Source organism: Anas platyrhynchos, chromosome 1 (assembly GCF_047663525.1).
Source record: "Anas platyrhynchos isolate ZD024472 breed Pekin duck chromosome 1, IASCAAS_PekinDuck_T2T, whole genome shotgun sequence".
NCBI lineage: Eukaryota > Metazoa > Chordata > Aves > Anseriformes > Anatidae > Anas > Anas platyrhynchos.
In genome coordinates this window covers 197105409-197128379 of record NC_092587.1, presented here as the reverse complement: position 1 = coordinate 197128379, position 22971 = coordinate 197105409, and the positions used below count along the sequence as shown (strand labels likewise).

The following is a 22971-nucleotide window of genomic DNA, read 5'->3' as shown; positions in this document are numbered from 1 at the left end:
AGGGTTTAATTATGCCCTTGCAGCGCTCTGATGTGCCTGAAGGGATTTTGCTGAAACTTAACAACAACAACAAAAGTGGCAGACAAGACAGAGAATGTGATTTTTTTGTATATTTCTTTGTTTTGCTTGAAGTGCTGGCAATGGAGAGGCAGATCTTTGCTTGAATATCACTTTTTTTTCCCCTTTTTTTCTGTTCTGGCATGCGTTACTTTTACTTACAATAATAAAATTAATTTGATTTTTTTTCCCTCCCTATATGAGTGACGGGGGAAATTCTGCTCTCAAGTTCTCATTACTGGCCTATGTGTGTAGCTAAGCTAGTCACATAAGCTAAATATAATGTTGGTAATTGATGATGTTGTATTCGCAGTGCATGGGGAGAGGCGTGCGAGTGCTCTGGGTGTTGTGTGATGTCTGTCGTGGAGACAGGGTACTTAACGTCCACTTCATCTTGTTCCTTGATGCTTGGTTGAAGTGAAAGGGAATACAAGATGAGCTTTCCTGTCTGAAATACTGAGTTTTTTATTAAGAGCCCTTTAACAGTGGAAAGTGAGGTTGTTTTAAAGTTACGAGAGCTGTTTGGATTACATTGCAGCATTGCCCAGGAGTGGAGAACAGAAGGAAGTGCTGCTGCACTGGCAGCGTACTACCTGCAGTAATTACCTTGAGTTGTCATTTCTTAATGAAGTTTGCAAAGTGGACCTGAATGGTTTCTCTCTCTCTCTCTTTCTCTCTCTCTTTAATCTCTTTTTGGTGGTTTATTTTTTTTATTTTTTTATTTTATTTATTTTTTACAACTCAACAGTAAGTTTTAAAACACTGCAGCAGGACTTTTCCCTACATATTGATTCAGGCAAATTGTTCGATGAAGGTAACAGAGGTTTCACTTCCCTTAAGATACACAAGAAACCAGCCTTTATTAGAGATGAGTAACAGGCATTGCTCACTTGTTTGTGTATTGCTCTGTATTTTTTGGATCACTGCGCATGTTCCATTCGTCTGGAAAATGGGAGGAGGGTCTTGGCATCTCATGTCATTTACACCCTTTATGAGCAAGTGATTTCAAAACAAAAGCTTTGGAGGAGGCAATGTGAATGAAAACTGGGAGCTTAAGGAAATTTCACCTGATGACCAAACCCTGTAATTTTGCAAGCTGGAAAGTAGGCGTTGTTTTTCTGAGAAGCCAAAAAGGCCCTGCAGCCCACCAGCAGATGGAAGGGTAGTGAAAGCAATAATGAAAAAGGGATTTGTTAATAGTCTGTACCTGCATATGGAGAAGATTACCAAGATGAGGTGGTGCATCAGTCTATCAGGTGGAGGTGTTATGAGCCCTAGTGTTATAGAAAGCAGAACTGAAAGAAAAGAGACAACGCTTGAGTTTTTCTTTTCACAGTGGGGGCAATTGCTTGTTGGGATGAACTCACCCAGAAGCATGATGCGTGGCTGTCGCCCGCCTTCACAATTGGTGTTTCCCTGGAAGAGTTGCTGAGGCTCAGTTAGAAATGGTAAGCTGTATCCAGCAGTTATTGGGGGAAATCCATGACCTGTACAGAACTGAACCGATGAGTCAAGCAGTGTGCTCTTGGCCTGAAATTCTGTGAGACACTTCCGTGAATCAATCTTAGCTGTGGATTTTCAATATGTTCCTTTAAAGTTATTTTGTAATTAGAAAACGGTAATTGTCTCATCCTAAGGAGGGGGTATTTATTAAGGGCTGCATTTCGTGTTTTTCTGTTGTGATGTATTTCTCACTACCTGCTTGTCCCTGGTGTGCTCAGCAGTATTTTTTGCTTTCTGTCTTGACAACCATTTGGACTGCTGGTGGTATCCCTTGCGCTAAAGTGCTAGATAAACACTTGGGGTGCACTTTGTTTCAGGAGAAAGCATTCTGCAGCCAGGTGGTTATTTAATGCTAAGTGGAGCTGAAAAGATTAATCAGCTAATTAGGTTAATAGCATAGTGTTTTTTAGGAAGGGGACTGTGCAATACCAGTGTGGTATTGCACAACAAGCTCCTTTGCAGAAAAAAAAAGCAGGAGTGCTCCAGGGAGCTCTGCTAGTCCCAGTAGGTATCAAACTACAAAACATTAAAAGATGCTTCCGTGCATCTGGACCAGGATTTAGATGCAATGTTTGGTGGGGGTTGTAAGGGTTAGGACTGTTTCTTCTTCTCTTCTCATAAGATGAGGAAGAAAATCAGCTGGAGGTCAATCTGTTCTTGTAACACTGGGATGGCTTCTGTCCTTATTAGCCTTTCATTTAATATTATACAGAGGCGCTGGATGAGGCTTGCCTTACAGTTAGCGTAATAGGCCCCCATTTAAAGATGACAGTTAAAGTTAGGATTTTTTCTTTTCTACTGTTACAGACTTAAAGGTTTCCCTAGGGCTGCAAGGATGAGTGAGAAATGGTAGTAAAGGGGAGATGCTGTCATCAGCCCTCAGGAAAGGCTGCCCAGCCAGCTCATCCATCCCACAGATGAACAGGAGTTAGGATTGGAAATGGTCAGGTCTCTGTGAGCCTGTGCCAAAGCTTGAACCTGCCCAGACAAACCTGAGGCTTTTTGCTACGTGTGAGCTGCCAGCCCTGGTTGCAGCAGAGACGCGTCTGTGCAAATGGGCTGAGCTCAGCCCCTTCGGAGGCGACAGGAGGATGCTGTGATGGGGTAGCACTGCGTGATAACTGCCTGGAGGTGTTCTGCTTGGAGGCACCATGGGGACAGCAGGCAGGGTTGCCCCTGGGCAGACATGCCCTGCAGGACCAGCCTCCAGGTGCAGAGCGGGTTCATGCCTGCAGGAAGCTTGGCTGCCTGCAGATGAGCTGCAGATGCTGCACAGCTGATATTGGGGCCCCTATGTGGTCTCCCAGCCAACTTTATCAAGCTCAGGTGCTTAAAAGTAGGCTTCCAAATCCACACTTATGCACCCATCAATCCATTTCAAGGCTGTTCTGTCATTTCAAGCACCAGCCTTTCCTATTTAAATTAAATTGCTCAAATAGTTATTTATATCTGAGCTTATGTCTGGCTCTAGGGTTACTGCTGCCAGCAGCACAAACCAGTGGCTGCAGCTGGGCCGCGGTGCTTTGCCTGGCTGTGGCATTAACCATGCATTCATCTCCATGCCAGGCAGCAGGGAAGCAGCGGTGGAAAGGTCTTCAAAGGCAGAGGGGATGTGGAAGAAACTTCAGGGATAGTTGTAAAGGCAGCTCTGGATGGGACGGAGGGGAACACAGCAATGCTGAGGGCGTGGGGTGGGCTGCACCATTAGTCGCACAGCGTGTGGCCGCTCGCAGTTCCTCTCATCATCGTTAGGAAGCTGAAATTCAGTGGCGGCTCCACAATGGCACCGTAGTCTGTGAAAAGGGAGGAGGACAGATGGATGAAAAGAGGTTGCCCTGCTTACGTTTGTTTGTGTTGGTAGGGCTGTGCTGAGAGCTGAAAGCGCCAAGGCTCTAACCAGCCTGGATGCACTGCTCATCCCTTTCCTTATGGGAGCTGGCTGGGAATGAGATGCTGGAGGGTTTTGTTGACTTCCCTGCTCTTATCATTAATATTTTTATAAGGACCTGAGTTTTCTGGTGTGACTGGACAGCAGGCATTATGTAGACTGTGAAGACTGTCCTGTGCCCAAGAGTAAATGCCTCAGGTAGGTGAGTCAAAGCACAGATGAAGTGCAAGAGTGCTTAATTATTATTATTATTAGTAGTAGTAGTAGTAGTATTTTCTGCTCAAGTGTGTGCTCAGTGTGTAGTTTGAATTGCAGAAAGCACTGCAGGACACAGATTTAAGGCCTTCTGGCCCTAGAGGCACTGACAGCAGAGCAGCACCTGTGTTTCAGCAGTGTTTTGCACTGAGGTGGACATAGACCTATGTTTTCTCCTCTTAAAGCTGTTGTAGCCAGCAATCTAAGGGCTGGGATAAAAGCAAACAAAGTGGGAACCCAACCCTGTAGCATAAAGTTTGAGGTATTCACTGAAAGGGAGGAAAAAAGAATGAAAATGATTAAGAAAGTTGCCTGCAGTCATTGTACACCTTGAGGCTTCTGCATGTCCGAAGCCTCTCAAAGCCTGGGTTCACCCAGCTCTTACCCAGATGATCAGAGGAATATTGGGGAACCCTTGGATTCCCTCAATGAGCAGCTGTGACTGAGGTCTGTGTTCGTGCACCACAAGGTGAGCAGGGTGGATGATCTCCAGCCAGCCTGACCTCTGGGAGGCAGAAGGGCTTGGGTCTGGTGCTGCTGAGCATCTCCAGATCAGTGTGAGATGCAGACAGACTGCATTTTCCACTGCCCTGTCCGGGTAAGATGGGGGCTGCAGAGCAGCATGGAGTGGAGCACACAGTGAGCTGTCCTCCCAGCAGCAGCCCCGGCCTCCCAGCATTGTCTTTTGCAAGCAGGAGTTGCTGCTGTAATGTAAAACATGACCAGGGGAAATTCAAGTAGCTCTTCTGTGTTTATACAGTATTTTTCCGGATTAGTTCCTAGCTTCGTTTGGCTCAGATATGCAAACTACTTGAGAAACAGAAAGAAATCACCTTAAGTGGCTTCCTGTGGGGGGCTTCACTGGCTGTTCTGGGGACTGCCCGTCACTTTTTTAAAAGTTAACTTAGACAAAACAAAATGCCGTGGCTTTTCCTGACTGCCACAGCCCTTTGGCTGTTGCTTAGCTACCGCTTGGCAATGACCTTTCCCCACAGAAGTGATGTTTGGAGCTGAAATCACCCAACAAAAGGGAAGAGCATAAACCCCTTGGATGACGATCGCCCAAGATCTCTGCCCTGCGCTCAGTGCTTTCTGTTCCCACCAGCAGCATGCATTTTACACATGACTTGTCAAAGCCAGCAGTAATTTTGTGTTGATAGGGTCTGTGGTATTAAAGGTAGACTGTGAGGTCTCTAATTTTTGGGCCATCGCTGCTTTCCAGTTGGTTCCTCTGCAAAACTTCAGTGCCAACGTGACAAAAGCATCGCATGCCTCCAGGGGAACAGAGCCGAGTATCCCTGGCCTTTGGGCAGCAGCACCAAACACGCTGCACCTGCAGGCAGCACAGTGCCCCTTTGCTCACGGCACAGGAATTGCTTTGGTTTGCTTTCTCTGGCATCCAGGAAAAGCAGCAGAGGGTCTCACATGCAGGGCATGGGCCAGGAAGCCCTAAGCTGGGGGCTCTGGCTGCACTGACCGCTGTCTCCACAGCCCAGAGGTCACTGTGTGGAATTCCGAAAAACTCTTGTTCCCAACCAAAGCCAGACCAGGACCCTAGGTGTGTGGACACACAAGAACTGGTTGTTACCAGACAAGCAGCCTGCAAGTCCAGTGTGTGCAGCAGGGAATGTGACAGAAAGATGCTAGTTTTGGAGATTTTTCATCTTAACAGGGGTTCCTGTTTTCTAAATACTGAGCAAGATATCGTATTTTTGAACACCAGTATTAGAAATATGTAGCTTGGGAGGGGAAAAGATGGAAATTTTATCATAGGTAGGCTGTCGAAGTAGGATTTCATAAAATAGATGCTACAATCTAGAGTACATTTACTGGTTGAGTATGTTAGATAGGTTACGTGAAATCTGATGTCCTCCTATTCTGCAGTGATAAAGAACTACAGGTTGCAGCGTACTTCCAAGGACATTGAATTTCTCTGAAATTAGAGTTTTGAGTTAATAAACTGTTTCTTGGTTAAACACCATCCCTAAGAAAACCTAGTATTGCCAGGTCATAAGGCAGAGCTGTCTCCTCACCTATTTTTGGTGGTCCTTGCTTCACTTCATTTTCACCTCTTTGCTGGGGCCAACTAGTAGCAAGCTTGCTGATGTGGTTTGACTATAATGAATACAGTGACTGGACTCTATCTTATAAAAAAAAAATGGTTTTAGTGATGATCAAATCTGTGCTCATAGCACCTCGACTGATGAAACCTAAATCTCATTAAAATGCTTTGAAATTCATCAGATTTTGTGGCAGTGTGAAAGATGTCAAACAACAGTAGCAAAAAGAGGTATCTAGTTCAGTTCTTGTGGGTGGATGCTAAACAGTTAGAGTAGCAGGAGAAAAATTGTCTTATTATCCTTGGGTAGTGCAGTAGTAGTTTATTACAGGAAAGGGAGAGTCAGTGGAACAGAAGTTGTATCATTTTTCATATCCCCAAACTCTGACACTGTACTTTTGCACTACAATATTATTCCAATAAATCAAAAGATGGGATCCCGAGAGGTTTTTGTACAGGATCGTATTTTTGAAGGGAGGTAGGGTTGAGAAGGATGCAAAAATTAAATACATTAAAAAGTTCCCATTTGTTAAGCTGCTTTGGAAACAGCTTTAGGAGAAGAAAGCAGCCAGGTTCAAGTTCAGGCTCTAGCCTCAAGGTGCTTAGGTGCTGCAGTGTTTGGTTTCTCATCCGCTGCAGCACAAAGACTTGGGACAGGGGATGAGTCAGAGCTTTGGCTGAAATGGAGTATGTAAAACCTTGGTCCTGTGAAATAATAATAAAAAAATCTATAGTATCGAACTGCCGCTTGATAGTTTTCATTTACAGATGATAACAATAACAAGGCTATTGCGTTAGAGGAGAACAGCAAGGATACATTGCAGACAACACGCTGGGACTTGGTGTATGGTTTGTGATGGCGGGCTGCTGCTATGTCCCTTTTAGCCAAAGGCCAAACCAGGGGGAAAGGGACCAGGTCTGAAGCACGGCTCATAGTCCTGGCCAAAACCCCTGGTCCCTCTGCAGGGGCATCAGAAGCAGCTCTGCTTGGCTCCTGATGAAGAGCTGCCTCCAGCCCTGCTGTCTGGACGTGCTGTCTCCTGTCTCCCTCCAGGTCTAGTGTTGCCCTTTGGGTTGCAATTAGATTTGTGCCAGGGCACCATTAGATGTTGAGTTATTCATATCGTGGTCGAAGGGCAGGGTTGTGTTCCCTGGGCAGAGGATTTTCCAAGAGTACGAGCGTGGTGGTGAGCGGTGAAGAAGGGCTGCAGGAGAAGGGAGCACTGGGCTGCCAAATGTTGCTGTTTCTGAGTGTCAGGTAACTTCTCAGGTTGTCAGAGGGTAAAGCAAGGTGGTGACTGGTAGTGCGTTACATTCCCAGCTGTAGCAGGCTGTGTGTAAGTGCCTTGGTAAATACATGTCCCTCTCTCCGAGTGCTGGCAGTGGAGTGACATGCCCTTTAATCTCAGGGTAGCAAAATACACAGAAGCCGTCAGAAACACTGTAATTGCCCACCTTTGCTTACCTCACATTTTTGCACAGCTATGCTTTTAATTATGTCCATTTTTTGGACAACATTTAGCTGTCCCCCAAGGCTTCATTTTTCTACCCTGAGTCAATACAAGCCCTGCGGAGAGCGTTGCCATCACACAGTGCTGCTGGAGCAAGTGGGATGTCCACCAGGCTGGGTTCCTCATGCTGAGCATCACAAGTTGTGAGCTAGGAGGGAGCCAGACACGCTGCATGTGGAGAGAGAAGGTTGGTACCCAGCAGTGGCTCCTCCCATCTTTTGAGGCACCTCTTTTGGGATGGGGCACATTGCCTTGCTAAGGTTCTGGCTTCTTTCCACTGGCAAGGGTGGGAGACTTTCTCAGGACTAGGCTTCAGAGGAGTTAATTTTAAGTGAGATTTCTCTCTCTCTGATTAAAAGCTCTTTGGTTTCTTGGCACTTGTTCGAACATACTTTTTTTTGGGCAACTGCAGTCTGCCATAGATTGAGAATTTTGCTGTAGTCCTTGGGGATGGCATCACTTGATAACATACAGAACTTGTTCTGTTTTCAGCATTTCAAGGGTTTCTTCTGTTACCTTTATGCTGTCCATGCTCTGGCATCATGTATATTTTTTGGTGTCGGGGGAGGTGTAAATGCACATCATCACTTCTTGCCAGGCTTCTTGATAAGGCCTCTTGTGGGTGTTGAATCTTAAAAAGTGTGCTTTTTGTGTCCCTAGAATGGATGAGACAGTTTTGAATGGACAGTGGCTGGATAGATTTTTACACAGTTCTGGGATGAGCATAAGCCTGAAAGTTTTGTTCCTTTATTTGGTGCTCTCTTGTAGGTATGGCTATAGTAGTCCTGATAATCCACTGCAGTGTATGGACACCTCATCTTGCCTTGAATGATGCGTCGGGTTCCAGCTGCAATCTAGTGATGGCAGCACGGAGCTCAGCACAGGCTAATTTTCCCTGCTGCTTGTGTGCGCTAAACATGTAGGAAAATGGGATAGGCATACGCAGAACACTTCTTCCAGAAGTGTTATACATAAAAACAGCCCGATTAGCAAGCTCTGGGGGCGTGCTGGCTTCCCCCCCAAGTTTAGACCTGGTGTGTATTTCAGCATGGAAGAGTTTATTTCAGAAACGAAGACTTTAAGGATTAATGGTTTGAATGTCTGAATTTGTATAAGCACTATATTATGTGTTCAACAACTTCAATTGTTTTCTGTCTATCATTTCCTCTTTTTCAGTCCATTTAACATGTTTCCTTAAGGGCTTAGTCTCATACCTGTTTCTGAAATATAAATACTAGTATCCCTTTTTGCTTGTGAGGTTGGCTTAAATAGGAGGGCTGATTTTGTACAAAAGGTTTATCGTGAAGGTGGGTGGGATGGAAAACCAATCTGTGCTTGGTGCACGCTGCATTGCTTTAGGATACCTTGTATTTCTGCATCTCAAGGACCAAGATCTTTTTTATACTGATTGAGGGAAATGCTTAGAGATTTGTATTTGCATATTTAATGTAGTTAAGGTTTCAGTTATTTGCATTAGCAATTGCTTCAACTGCGGTATTAATAAGGCAGGTGCTTTTGTATAAATAAATAAAAAAAAAAAGAAAAAAATTAAAAAAAAAAGAAGATTAGAGTACTGCCACAGGTTAATTTTTATATAGATGTAATGACTTCCAGCCGCCACAGTAACACACAATATTCCCCTAGTGATACCTCAAGTCAGGAAAGAAATTAACTCCTGTATATTAAGTTAGCAGTGGCAAACAAAATTGAAGATGAAAAGAAAATGAAGGGGCAAGGAAAAAGGCTTAGTTCCTCTGCACTGCCACAAGGGACACCCAACTTTAATTTCAAAATTTGGTTATTTCCTTTAATGCCCCACAGATGTGAAAAGAACTCTGGCAGCACTGGGCCATATGCAAATCCCTTTGAAACTGCTGGGACTTTGATTAGGCCTACCTTTTATTAGTTCTTTATCCTGTATTTTGTTTTTGGGTTTTGAGGGCTTTTTTTTTTTTTTTTGCCAGAAACAAAGAAGCAATATAGGTCTGATAAACGGGTGTTGTACAAAAGGATTGGGATCTCCAGGCTTACGAAGACCTGCATTGGTTAAAACATCCTTTGGATTTAATGGGGTTGAACTGGGTGCTTAGATTGAAGCTGCACCTGTGTGGAACTAGTTGAAGTCTTTCAGTCTTTCATGCAACATTAAGTGCGCCATTTAAGAGGAAAGTCTGTAGGGGGTTCATTTTGCCCCTTTGTGTGTGTGGTGTGCACTTTGTGTAGTGGCCAGAAGAAGGCAAGGGCTGGAGATGTTCCCCAAGCAAAGCCTCAGGGCTCCAGCCTCTGTTGGAACAAGCATTGCCATCCCATCATGCAAAATCATCTCCAAGAACTGAAGTCCTTCTTGACAAGGTACATTGGTACTTCTGCTTCTCAGTCCTTCTGACTTACCAAGAGGTCTTCTAGTCTTGCACATCGCTTTCTTTTTAAGTCAGGCTTCAGCTTCCAAAACCTTAAGTGCTTCGACTTGAAGCAAAAGACCTTAAATGAGCAGTTCCAAACCCAGATCCTAGGGGCAGACTGGGACAGGTGTTTGAAGGTAATCACCATTCTGTGTAGATATTTCTCAACGCCTGGCTGTTGTCCCTGCTGAGCACCATGTCTCAGGTTTGCTTACAACTTGCCTTTTCTCCATCCAGTGTTTGGGGTATTTCCCTCTTCCAGCAGCTCTAGCTCTTCAGCAAGCTGTCCCATAGCATCGCCTGCTCTCGTCCCTGCTGGAGGTGGCATTGCAGGTGGCAGTGCCTGCTGCTGGCGGGATGCTTTTCTCCCACAGAGCCTGAGCAGATTTGGGAAGACTATCCGATCTCCAGTAATGCAATGGTTGTTTTCCCTTCTTTGGAAACAGAGCAACTCTGTTAGGGCATAGGAAGGAAGCCAAAAAGTCAAATTGGCTGAGAACAAATACTGAAATTAGCTAGTGCTGCTTTCCCAACAGAGCTAATAAATGGGGCAGAAAATCTAACAAAAAAACACAAATGAAGATGAGGTTGTCTACATTTTATGTATATGTGTGTATATATATATATTTATCTTGACAGTGTCCTCATTTAAAAACAATAGTGTGCTTTTAGTGTTTCTGGTTCTTGCCACTACTAATTCTTTACAAAATCGTTAAGAGACCTACATAAATATAAGGAGCTTGGCACTGCTCTTAAAATGGGCAGTATCTTGGAAAGAGTTCATTCCTCTTGTAATGCGGTTAGTTCTATTTCTGTCATGTACAAATCCTGTCTGACCAAGAATATTGAATTAGAGCTGGCTTGTGGGTGTTAAATATCTCCACAGTTATCTCTGCTTAAGTTGAACAAGTGAAAAGAGGCTCAAGGATGGACAGTCCTGGGGTGCTTATGTTGCCTTGGGAGGAGCAACCCTGCACACACCTGAAGAGGGCCTGGCACAGAGAGTTGAGCAAGGTGCTTGTGCTGGGTTGGAGCATCTCCTTGCTACACAGAGACCTGTTGTCATTTGGGTATATAATAAAATATAAAATAAACTAACTGTGGATGCTTCTCACACAGCTAATTACCAAGAATGAAAGTCCAGTTTAATAATCTGAAGTAGCCAAAAACTGGTGGCTGCCTTCGGACACGAGGACAGGAGATGAAAAATACAAGAGATGTTGCTTGCACTTGGGTTTCTTCAGGTCAAACCTTTAAGATCTATTGCTGCTGAGCACACGGTGTACTTCATGTGAATTGTGCTACTATATGCTTGGCCCTTGGGACCGATTGCTATGTAAATGCAAATTATTTAATTAACATTATTGTTTCCGTATGCCATAATATGATTTTTATGAGCATTTCTAGATTAAAGTTCACTTTAGAAACATAGCGATTGCTTCCCAAATTGCTTGGCTGTGCATTGCATTTTAAACCCCTTTAATGCGGTAAAGAATCCTTATCATTCCTTAAGCATCTGAGCAGCAGCCAGAAAAAATATAGCCACAACGTGTAAATATAACACTTCAGAAAAGTATAACAAAAGCCCTGTGTGCTTTGACATGGCAGAACCAGTAATTCTTGACTGGTAACAGGGCAAAAAACATTCGCAGATTAAACTTGCTTCCTCTAGTCTTTAAATCATAAGCCCAGCTTCAGTTAGATTTAATTTTCTTTCCATTTTTTTTTTCTTCAATCCTCTCCCTTCCATCTGTAGATATGGTAAAAGTTCCATATTTACCAACAGTTAGTTTTCCTTGTGGAAAATATGAACTGAAGTCAGGTGTGATGCCTGGGATCCAGGTGTTTGGCATTGCTCAGTGGTATGACAGTGGTTTGTGTGCAGGTTCCTGCCTTTAACCTGTCGAGGATGGTCCATGAAGTGCAAGGGGAAGCTCTTGAACGCCTGGAGTTTTGCCAGGAGCTTCTGATGTGAATGTACAGCTTCCTGCTTGGTGCTCTTCGGGTCATTTCCCCGGGTTGGAGGATAACTCAAAGATAAGTTGTAACACCTTCTGAATAGGAAGGTGTTTTTCTCAGCTGCAGTTTTCCTAATCAAGTTGTTCATGCTGAGAAATTAGAGAATGATCCCTTTCATTTTAAACATGAAGCTGGAGAAGTGTTGGAGAATGTCACCTTGCTTTTGCAGCTGACAGAATTTTCCCAGAGTTTGCAGCTTTTTCACAAAGTTGCCATTTAAATTTTTGCAGTCTTAAGACTAACACAATTACGTTCTGGTGCATGGAATTCGAACAGAGGAAGGTTTGCGTAGCCAAATGTTTGTATCCTTTTCTGTGTTGAATTTTAGCCGGCATTAATTTTGCAAGGGCTTGAGATAATGTCTTTTACATTTTCCCTCATCAGTTGTTTTATGTGGGGGGCTGTTTGTTTGTTTAAGTGGTAGCAGAACACAGGCCTGGTTGGTGGCTTAAATGGATGAGTGCAAAGAAAGCAGAAGTATTCTCACTGGATGTAAAGAAATCAAGGTGCGTTGTAATATTAAGTGAGCATTGTCTTATCATCTTTTTTTTTTTTTTTTTTTTTTTTTTCAGTTTGAAGGGGTGTGGGAGGGAGATGTCTCATTCATTGCTCCTGGTCTAACTTTGTTCTGCTTGTTCTGAGCAGACGGTCTGTAGTTGCTCACACCTCACTGTATACCTCTGATGCTACATCTGCTGATATCCATAGAAGCTGAGAGTGCTGCAAAGCCTCAGGTCTCACTCCAGATGCCTGTGGCATCATATATACTGTTGCAGGGAACTTGGGAGAGTCACTGGCTCTGTTTTTGTGCTCAGGGTAAGCGACCTGGGAAAAAAAAATAAGTGTTTAACAGCCTTCTTTTACATAATCTAAAAAGTATCACTAGTAATAGTAGCAGGTCAGAATTTTCCAATCACAAATTGTGGTACTAGCTGACAGTACCTTTAATCTTTAATTTGCACTTACACGGTTGCTTTTTTTTTTTTTTTTTTCCGTTCTATCACTTGTCATATATGCAGTGGTGTATTTTCCTGATTTGTGGTTTACCTGTGCCTCCAGGTGCCAACAAAAACCACTGCAGAAGGTTCAGCAGTACTTCTGAGTGCCAGTGAGGAAATTTGGGTAAAATGCAGCCTCTTGTACAGGACACAGTGCTGACCTGTGACTTCTTTTTGGTTTTGCAGAGAAGGACTGGGGCTATTTTCAAGAGCAGGCTTCAGTGCAGTAAACAGCAAGATGGGATTTGAAGTTATTTCATTTTTTATTTTCGGTTTCCTTTAATCCTGCTTGAGGGAAACCTGTGCACAGAGGCACTTCCAGGGAAAAACTGCTGCTCTGCTTCCTCCCCACCTCCTTGGAGAAATTTCATTCACAGTCAGGATGTCTGATCCATTGATTTATAGTGCGTGGGGTATTTTTTAGATTTATTATTATTATTATTATTTTCTCTCCGATTCTCCTAGTAAAAAGCTAGCTGAGTTCAGTTTTCCCAAAGCAGGAGGAACGTTTTCTGTCAGTTTGATTGATCTGTGATTAACTTTGATGTTCCAAGACATAACGTTAATAGAGTTTGTGGCGTAAAGTCATATGAAGAAAATCTAAAAATAAAGAGCAGTTTGATTAACGTCCACAACCTAAAAAGAGTGCAGCTTGTACAGCGGCCAAGGACCGGCGGTATTTGGAAAGGAGCTTTCTAAAACGGGGAGCTGGAAATTGCAGTGCCTGGAACTGGGACTGAGTTGTCTTCAAAATAGTTTCTCTTAATTGAAACCAAATTGGAGGTTTTCTGTCTGGGACAGAGCCGTCCTTGAGCTGTGTTGCTGGTGGGGCCTGGCCTGGTGAGAGGGCAGGAGGCTCCAGACCTCCTCACTGCCCTGTGATGTCCACAGGGACACTCCTGGGTGAGGAAACCTGGATATTTTCAGGTTATGGTATTGCAGAATTTTTCCTCTGGTGTTTTCAGCTGCAGTTAGGTGTTGGCACAGTACTTTAGTATAGGTGACACTTAGTCAAAGAGAAACCCCACCTTCTGGGGAGCAGGGCTGATACCTGGTGCTGGGAACTGTGTCCTGTGAGGTCCCTTTCTTTGCCCCTCCTGTGTCCCCAAAATCTGTGAGGAGAGTGCATGGCCAGGGCAGGCAGCAGCCACAGTGGTGGTGCGCAGCCAGCCAGGCCCACTGCCTGAGGAGACCTGTCACCCACCCTGCTCTCCTGGGGGACACAGGCTGCAACAAATTAATACAAAATAATGATGTTTCTCTGAGGAACGAGACAAAGTTTTGCTATCCTGCCTGGAACTGGGAAATTGGTGGAAGGCTCCATGTAGGCCGAGACCTGGTGAAGGGGGGACAAACCTGGTGGTGGTGCAGGGTGTCCTCTGGGTGAAGGACAGCCACCCTCCAGGGGTGGACAATCCTCCTTTTCTCCTCCCTACACACTGTCTGACCTTGACGGTAGGCTCCACACAGCCTCCTGCAGGCTGAGCAGAGCCATCTGAGCAATTCCTGTTTATTAACAATATTCCCTGCATGGCTGGAGCTCTTTCTTCCTCTTGACACCCCTGGAAGCACTGCAGAGCTGTGGGTGCTGATATGGACATTTTGGGTCTGGGTCCCCAGCTGTGGTGCTCCCAGCTGCTCCCCCATGGAGGACTATAAACTTTTTTGGCTATAAACGTTTAAGGAGTAGTTGTCCTGTGTTTGCCATAGGCGAACTGGGATGGTTTTCTGGGGACATGGTAAGACGGTATTTTGCTGGGACCATATGTTAGGAAGGTCCATAACCTGAGATCTGGAATTATCACTTTAAATCATTCTTTGTTTGTCTCCCACTGTGTTTCTATGGTTTTGTGAAAAGCTGTACAAAAAGGAGAAAAAAAAAAAAAAAAAAAAAAGGAAAAGATCAGGACTGGAAGAACTCTTCAGATCAAGCCAAAATGTGCTTGGAAGCCAGAAGTGTTTTCATTAAAAAAAAATAATAGTGTTTTTATTTAAAAAAAAAAAAAAAAAAAGTAGTTTCTCTAGAGGATTTTTTTTTTTTTTTAATCAAGGGACAGATTAGGTGCTTCTTGACTTTTAAGACTGGTAAGGAATCATACCTTGTGACCATTGTTTTTAATGACACTATTGTAGTACCACAATGATAGGAAATTCCCTCCATTCCTTTCCTCTCCTAAGGAGCCGCATTTCTCCAAGTAAGCCATATGTAAAAGGAAGACCATGACTCACGTGCTTCCACAAGCCATTTCTGATTTCATGAGACCATCTGCATAGGATAGCTTAGTCCTTGGCGGCCACTTCAAGCCTGACTCAGGAGAGTATTGGATCAAGGTTGCTAGCATGAGATGGCAGTTCTGGCCCACATGAGATGTGTGGAGCAGACAAAGGTTCAAGGTCCCTTTCCTACAAGAGAGATGCCAATTTTATTCTTGCTGGCCTTGTCATCAGAGACTTTGTGGTATGTCAGCTGGAACAGAGGATAGTTCCCTGCTGAGCACTAGAAGTTTGATTGCTCTTGTACCAAAACTAAAGCAGATGGGTTTGAAGAATTTTGTATGATGACTGCTTGCTGTCTCTTTCTTCTGTCTCTGAATTTATTGTTCACCGGAGTTAAATTCATACAAATGCATAAATTGCAGATGGAGAAGTAATAGAGGAAATGCATCATTAGAATATGCGCCACTAACTTTAAGAAGAAATAAAGCTGTTAAGTAGAAAAGATATTAAATGTTTAAGAGCTTTTTGCGGGACAGAAGAACCTTAGGTATTTCAGTATTTGAATGATAAGGACAGGAAGATTTGTGGCTGGCTGTGCAGCCATTTAATAGTAGGCTGGGATATCGATCTAGTATTGTATCCCGTTTTCTTAAGATATAGGATAATAATGGTGCATTATCTTTCACTTTGGGAAATAATGACTTAAAAGGTATGTGAGTGAAGAGGCTGTAGGCTGTAGAAATAAAACGAAATGGAAGCTAGACGAAACTGGCTGGAAGAGATCCTGGAATTTAAAAGGACTATTGTAAAGCAGGTGTTGGCACTCACTCAGTGAGGGTGTGCCATCCTGTAGCCTTTTTTTCCTAAATTAGAGGTTACGTATGCCAGTAGAAATGGAGTGGAGGCTGAAAGCTGCTGCCTGTTGCAGAGTCCTTGGGATGCTACAAGGTCCAGCTTTGGCATTTGCTGAGCTGTTTGAGGTCTGTCCTGGGAGATTTGTGCTGCACGCTGCCAGCTTCAGTTGTGCAAAACTCTGTGGTGCACAAAACAGATTGACGAGGGAGTAATTTACTGTCTCTCCATGGATTAGCTTTCATGAACTGCATGTGCCATGTGTCATGTCCTTGGCAGTTACAAACACAATCTAACTGTTATGCCTGTCCTATTTCAGATAAGACATTACCAAGGAAGACTGAAAAGGTTGTGCATTGACTCAAGGGTACTTTGAAACCTCTTTAGGGTAGCATCACTCATCCACCATGCTGGCATTTCTCTAAATGTATTTCTGGAGTGGTAAACAACTTACAGGAGATCTGTTATTAGCATCTTGTAAATCCCAAGGACAGCTGATCACAGCCTTTTTTAGTATATCATAAAACAGTCTTCTGTTCACAAAAATGTGAAAATTATTGTTTTGCATGTAGACTTCCTTATTAAATACCAAGTTTCTGGTTTGGAAAATGTCATTATTATTTTAATCAGATTAAGCTTCTCTTACAGTTTTTGCAATCTGCTCTTAAGAAAAAGGCACCTTTATTTAAGTTTCCCTCAGCATTCTTTCTTAATACATTCTTAATCTTCATGGCTGAGAGCACAGTTGGGGAGGAACAAGAGAAGGGAGTTAAAAGTAGACACTTTCTCCTGACTATTACACTTTTCTTTTTTAAAACTTTTAATGAGAAGCCTTCAATTTTCAATAGCAAACCAGGTCTTTCATTTTCTTGCATTTGGTTCTCTTGGCCAAAGTGTGCCATTAAAGAATAATGAATGTTCGTGGCATTCTGTGTATTTTTAAATGCAAAGAAATGGTTGGAGTCAGGAATAGCATGATTGTAATGCTTTGTCTCTCTTTGTGGGTGCATATGCATTTGAAAGTACAAAGTCTAAACTATACATGCAGCTTTCTTGTTTCAGCTGGCAGTCCCTTTGAAGGGGCACTTGTCGTTCTCTTTTACTTTGTTTGCTTCCGCCTGCAGGCAGCATGTATTAAAAATAATAAATACTCCACTAGTGCCTGATGGAACAGCTTAGTAGTTTAGGCATCAGATTGAGAAATATCTGGCATTTTCAAAACTTAGAGCTCCAACACCTCTCAGGGTCTGGCTCCTTCTCAGTGCTGGCGTTATTGTTTTGTTAGGTTGGGATTTCTCCAGGAGGACACGAGTCTCAGTCAGTCCTGGGAGCTTACAACACTGGGTTTCAAAGCATTTTTAAGGCTTGTGGGAATGTTAGCCAGGCTTTCTTCACTGGAACGAATGCACCATTTCTGTGCTTTGCGGCTTAGGAGATGGTAAGGAAGATGCCTACACAGCAGCTCTAGGCTTCCTGCCATCTAATTTTACAGCAGCTCGAAAAGCAAACATCCAGTAGAAACAAATGAATTGAATTCAGCCAGACGGTGAATCGGCAACCAAAAAAAAAAAAAAGGGTGTGTGGGAAGGGTGGAAAGCTCCTCCCTTACACTTTTCTCTCTTGAGAGGGCTGCCAAGGAAAAACCTGGAACTTATAGATGTTTTTGGCAGGACGGGAAGAAGACGAAAGACTGTCAGGAGAACTCGATCCTTCCTAAAGGAAGACCCTGAGGGGTGGAAGACCCTTCCTGGCTGCAGGTCAGACCTTGAAGCAGGAACACAAGGTGGTGCCCGGGCACAGGAGTTTTGCAGCCTCTATCAGTCAGCCCAGGGCTGCTCCAGCCACATGGCTGGTCTGGTGGTGACAACACGTGTGTAACTTCATTTGCAGGTAACTGGCTGTTTTCCTGCTGTTTATTATTATTATTATTATTATTACGTAGATCATATCTGTTCAGGATTGCTTCCTCTCTGAGCCTGGCAGTGGTCCTCACCACAGGGTGCAAAGGAGAGGCAGGAGAGATGCTGCGCATTCGTGAAGGTTGTGTCCATGGATGAGTGTTGGCAGTCAGCTCCTGCAGATCCATTGCTGAAGCTGGTGCTGGGCTTCTCAGTGGGAGGGGTTAAAGGGGCATTTTCTGTCTTATGCGATACCTGCAAGAAAAAAAAAAAAAGAAATTTTATTTTTTTTTCTTGTGTTGATAAATCACCCTTTCTATTGAATTTTTATTTTGATTTTTATTTTCTTTGACTGTCTGTTGGTGTCCACTTGCAGAAGTTGAAACAGGAGAGTGGAACAGCCAAGAATCTCTTTTTTTTTTTTTTTTATCTTCATTTTCCTCCACCAAGAAAGCTAATTGAATCTCTTTCTGAACCACTTAATTCACTGCCTGTCATGCTCTTCTCTTTCAGTGTAAACTTCCTTGGGGCTATCGCCATAGTCCCAGCAGAGGAGGAAATTAGGGTCTCTTACAGAAATAACCTACAGCTTACATAGCATAAACAAATCATGGAAAGCAAACACTGACAGGTTGGGGAAAAATGTTTTAAAAAAGAAAGTAATAAAAAAGAAAAGATTAAATGCAAACATAGTGCCCTGCAGTGTTTAAAACACTTCCTTATAGTCTGTCAAGCAACATGTTCAGGACCTTTGATCAGGATGGAGGTTGTTTATTTCCTGTACAAACCAGCTTGCACATTGATCAATGTATTGTTGATACAGTGAAGGTATTCCCTTTACTGGTCTCTTAGAGAGGCCTACGACTTGACAATATTGTGAGCGAGAGTTGTGGAGAAAACGTAAAAAGAAACAAGAGGACAGGGTTAGTAATAGCTTGATCCCCTATTTAATGGAAGAATGGGTGGAGGAATTTCTGTGGAAATGTGCACTATTGGGTGTAGGTTGTTCATGCTTTAGAAGAGGCCATTTGGGAACCACTGGCCTAAACCGTGAAGCACTTTCCTTGCAATTATACTAGGAGGACCTGCTGCAAGGCTTCTGTGATGGGAGTCATTCCTGCCCAGTCATGTGCTGTGGAAGGGAGAAAGGCACTAATAATTTCCTGCCTCTTTCAAAAAGTGTATGTATTTAATCCATAAAAATATGCCTTGTACTTAAATATATAATTTGCCTTAATACTTTGCTGCATTTTTGACCAAGATGTGGCGTTATCTGCAGGGTAGACCTAAAGTAGTGCAAAAAAGAGTAACCTTAACTTTATCTGTGCAGTAATGGGATCTAAAATAACTATTGCCACTAAGGAAAACCTGCTTAGCTGGAAAGGGAAGGATTAGTTGGTCTTTCACATGACTGGGCTTCCAGCTGTTTCAAGTCTGAGGCATGAGGCTTAAAGTGACCTGATGGAGATATGTAGTGAATCTGTGCAATTTGCTGCCCCTGGACCTTGTTGATGCCAGAAGCTTTCATGCCAACAGACAGCATCTGTACGAATTCCCGGAAAAGAAATCCATCAAACGCTCTTAAAAAGAGAGAAATCCCCTCTGGTTGCTGAAATGTGGGAGCTGCAGATCGCTAGATTGTGGCATAGAGTTATTGCAGTGTATTTTGCCAGCTTTTCCTCCTCCATACGCATCTGTTGCAGGCCAGTATCGAGCAGGATATTGGGCTAGGGAAACCTTTGGCCTGACCTCTGTCAGTCATTCCTGTGACTCACAGAGCAAAGGTTAACTACAAACCACACTTGGTGAGCTGCTGATCTCCACTCATTTTAAGCAGAGCACTAATTCAATAATATTATGGTTATTTGGACTAAGACTGGGTGGGATGAATACAGTTTGCCTTCTCAGCCCACACATTTCCTTTGTCACATAAAGTTCTCTTCTGTCTCTGTGAAGCGCTCAGGAAAATGGGAATAAAAATGGGAACTGTGCCTCTTTTTCTGTGCGTGTGCTTTGTTTTGCTTAAGTAAAATAACCCCCACGATGTATTTGAGCACTGCTATGGGGGGTAGTGGGCATTTAAATATCATTAATATTATCATGCCAACAGGAGCAGGAGGTGAAACCCCCTCGTCCATCCTGTCCCTGGAACAAGTGATGCAGAGTAGGAGCCTCCTGTTTGCAGAGAGGGCAAGCTGTTATCTGTTAATATGGCAGCATTTCGCCAAATGATTAGGCTGTCAGAATTACAGCAATTTGAACACGCTGAGCAAGCTTTTATGTACACAGGAACAAGATGCCGGCGTGAGATTACTGGAGAGGAATAACACACGCTGGAGATTGACAAGCGCTTGGCAAGCCCGCGTTCCTGGGGCTCATCAGACATTCGCGGCTCCTATGCGATGCTGGTGAAGAGCATACTCAAGTGGCTGTATCATAGCCCGGGTGACATCTGGTGACATGCAGTTAGGCCTGTTGTGTTTCTGCGGGATGAATTCATTTTCACAATATTTGAAAGGAATCCATTTATGCAGAGTGGAAATATTCTGGCATATGCGAGTGACTTACAAGACAGTAATATTTTTGGTCCATCTTGTATTTGGTGACAAAAGCGTAATTAGCTACGCTTTGCCACGTGCTATTTTACGGAGCGGTTTTCTGGATTTCTGTGCTTTCTGCTGGCTCTGTCTGTTCTCTGCTTTCCCCTAACACAGGTAACTGCTGAGTGTCGGGAACAAGGAGGGACCACAGGTACTTTTGGTGGTGTCCTGTGGTTACAGCTTGGGCTTCTACACAAATGTGTCTGCTGGCAAAAGTTGCCTTTCCGCTCCTTATAGCAGCTGGAGGGTTTACTTTGCACTAAACAGCGGCTTGGACACTAAGTGGTTTTTGATCCTCTGATATGCTCTTGCTTTGGTAGGGGAGTATATTATTCTTTCTCTACCAAGTTAGCTGGTCATTCTGCTTTGGTGTTGCTGAATATAAGTGCTGGGAATTGGATGGTTTAGATTTTACTTTTTTTTTCCTCTTCACCTCTCAGGAAATGACTGAGGGCTTGATTCTGCATTGCGTTTGAGCTGAACTCAGGCCTGTAACAGGGTCTGGTCTCTGTCCAGAGTTCAGCTTTAGCTTCGTTCTTCAGCTTTCTGTGACAGGTGTGCAGAAAATAGCATTCTGGTATATAGAAAATGTTTCGGTGTTAAAAATCAAACTGCAAACAGCACATCCTGCTCCTCAAGCACTGTTCTCCCTGACAGCCATCAGAGTTTCAGTAGAGAGCAAATGTGGGGAAATGTGTATTTCGGATAAAAATCAAATTTTTCCTTGAAAAATGAATTTGAAGGAAAATTGTCAGCTAGGTGTATTGAAAGATCAGAAAAGATCTTCCCCTGCAAGCGTCTGTGTAATGCGGAGTTGTGCTTGGCAGACCTGCACGGGTTCACGAGATACTCTTGTGCTGGGGAATCACTTGGCGTCTCGCATGCCAGCTTTACACTGGGTCAGCATCAAATTGTGGCCCTTTGTGCTGCATCTCAACTCCTAAGTGAGGAGAACAAGCTTGTACATGTGTTATCCTGCTGCTTGGCACAGGTTTGGCCCACGGGCTGTTCCCCATTGGCAATGGGACAACGACATAAAGGCTGAATTTCTACTGCTGACGTCGCACCCTCCTGCAGCCTTCTCCAGGGCATGAAGGAGCCTCTCTGATGAGTGGGCCTGACACAGCTCTCACGTTGCTTCAAACTTCTGATCCAAGACACGTGCTTCAAACTTTTGATCCAAAAGGCATACGACAGATAGTAGTGATGTCCTGTTCTTCATACGGGGCCAAAGTATAGGGGGATGTGGCCAGGCTGTGCCATGCAACCTGAGGCTGGGCAAATGGTCATCAGCTCTTTTTATTGATGGTTAAGGGGATATAAATCTTACGTGATAAAGAAATGTGAATGTGTGTGGTCCTCAGAGAGGTGAGATGTGAAATGTACTGGGATTACAATCCAGCAAATCCACTTTGACATTTTGTCTTGCTGTCTGTATGAGCAGCCCAAGGCAGCTGATGCAAAATGCACGTTTGGCAGCTTGGGACGGGCAGATCTGCTTTCTGTGGTCATAGTCACACCCAAGCGCTAACGGTTGTTTTGCTGAGAGGGATCTTTGTGTGTCCAGCTGTTGAGAACAGGATAAACTTGCGGTGGGGGGGGGCAGAATTGCTGAAACGTGGTTTCCAAATGTTCTTCAGCAAGCTGTGCCTATGAGCCCTGAAGCCTGGGCTGGCTCACGCTTGACTGAGGAGCTGCTCCTTGGAGGCAGCCTGGAAGGGCTGGGGTGGTGCTTGGGAGGTGTTGCAGAGCAAACTCACCTCAGGTTAGCCCAATTCAGCATGCCAGGGGGTGAAATTCTGCAAAACATTATTTTTGCTGTTTGTACTTGGGAGAAAGGCATTCTTCTGGCTCACTTTCTAAATACTGTCTGGTTGCAGTCTTCCAGCCTGGTGGTTCTTGGATGTAAAACCTCCTTTTTTTTTTTCTTTTTTTTTTTCCTTTTTTTTTTTTTTGTAGTAGAGCACTGTTGTGATTTAAAAAAAAAAAAAAGGAAAAGAAAGAAGCCTTTTAAACTTCTGAAGTGCCTATCACAAGGTAAGGCTAAAATAAGTTTCTCATTGTTACAGTGGGCATTCTGAGTGTGCCATCAAGGCGTTTTGGAGAATAGAGGCATTTTATTTTTAATGAGAAGAACTAAAGAATAAAAAATGGTAGCCTTGGAGAATTGCGGATCAAAGGTTTCTTCATTGTAAAACAAATGAAAGGTCTCAGTCCTAGAAGTGATGAATAAATTGATAAATTTTTAATATGAAGAATAGGCTATAAATGGTAATTTAATTCTTTGGGGGAGAGAATCATTTAAGCACTGTTTAAAAAGTCCAGATTTTTTGTGCAGTAATGGTAACGATAACTAAGGGGAGGGCTGGGAGAGTGCAGGGTCCAGCTGAGGATGTTGCATATGGCACTGCGTGCTTTCAGTGCCTGTGTCCTTCAGGCACAGGTCCCAGCATGGAGGTGGACATGTGCCCTTTCCCTGGGATCCCCAGGCATGCAGGGACTTAAACTTTTTTTGGGGAAAACGGTTAATGTTTAAAAAAGCTTCCAGTCTTCTCAGTGTGGCCCCATCCTTTGGCTTTGTGAGAAAGCAAGTGCAGGGCAGGGGTGGTGGGGGACAAGCCAGCTGTCCATGTGTCCCCTGTCCCAAAATGCCCCACTCTATGCCACTCTGAGGATGTGGCACTGAAGATGGAGCTCTTGGAAGGAGAAGAT

General features: G+C 43.8%; 1 protein-coding gene across 11 annotated transcripts in view; it reads left to right on the top strand.

The window, feature by feature from the left end:
* Window positions 1-22971, top strand: part of FAT3 (FAT atypical cadherin 3) — a 419198-nt gene that overhangs the window by 28894 nt on the left and 367333 nt on the right. Inside the window, exon 1 of one of the 11 annotated variants that reach the window (XM_038176713.2) lies at window positions 17404-17651. The exons of the other annotated variants lie outside the window; for them this stretch is intronic. The gene's annotated coding sequence lies outside the window, so the exon portion shown is untranslated. Of the gene's footprint in view, window positions 1-17403; window positions 17652-22971 lie in introns of those variants that run through there. 11 annotated transcript variants of the gene reach the window in all.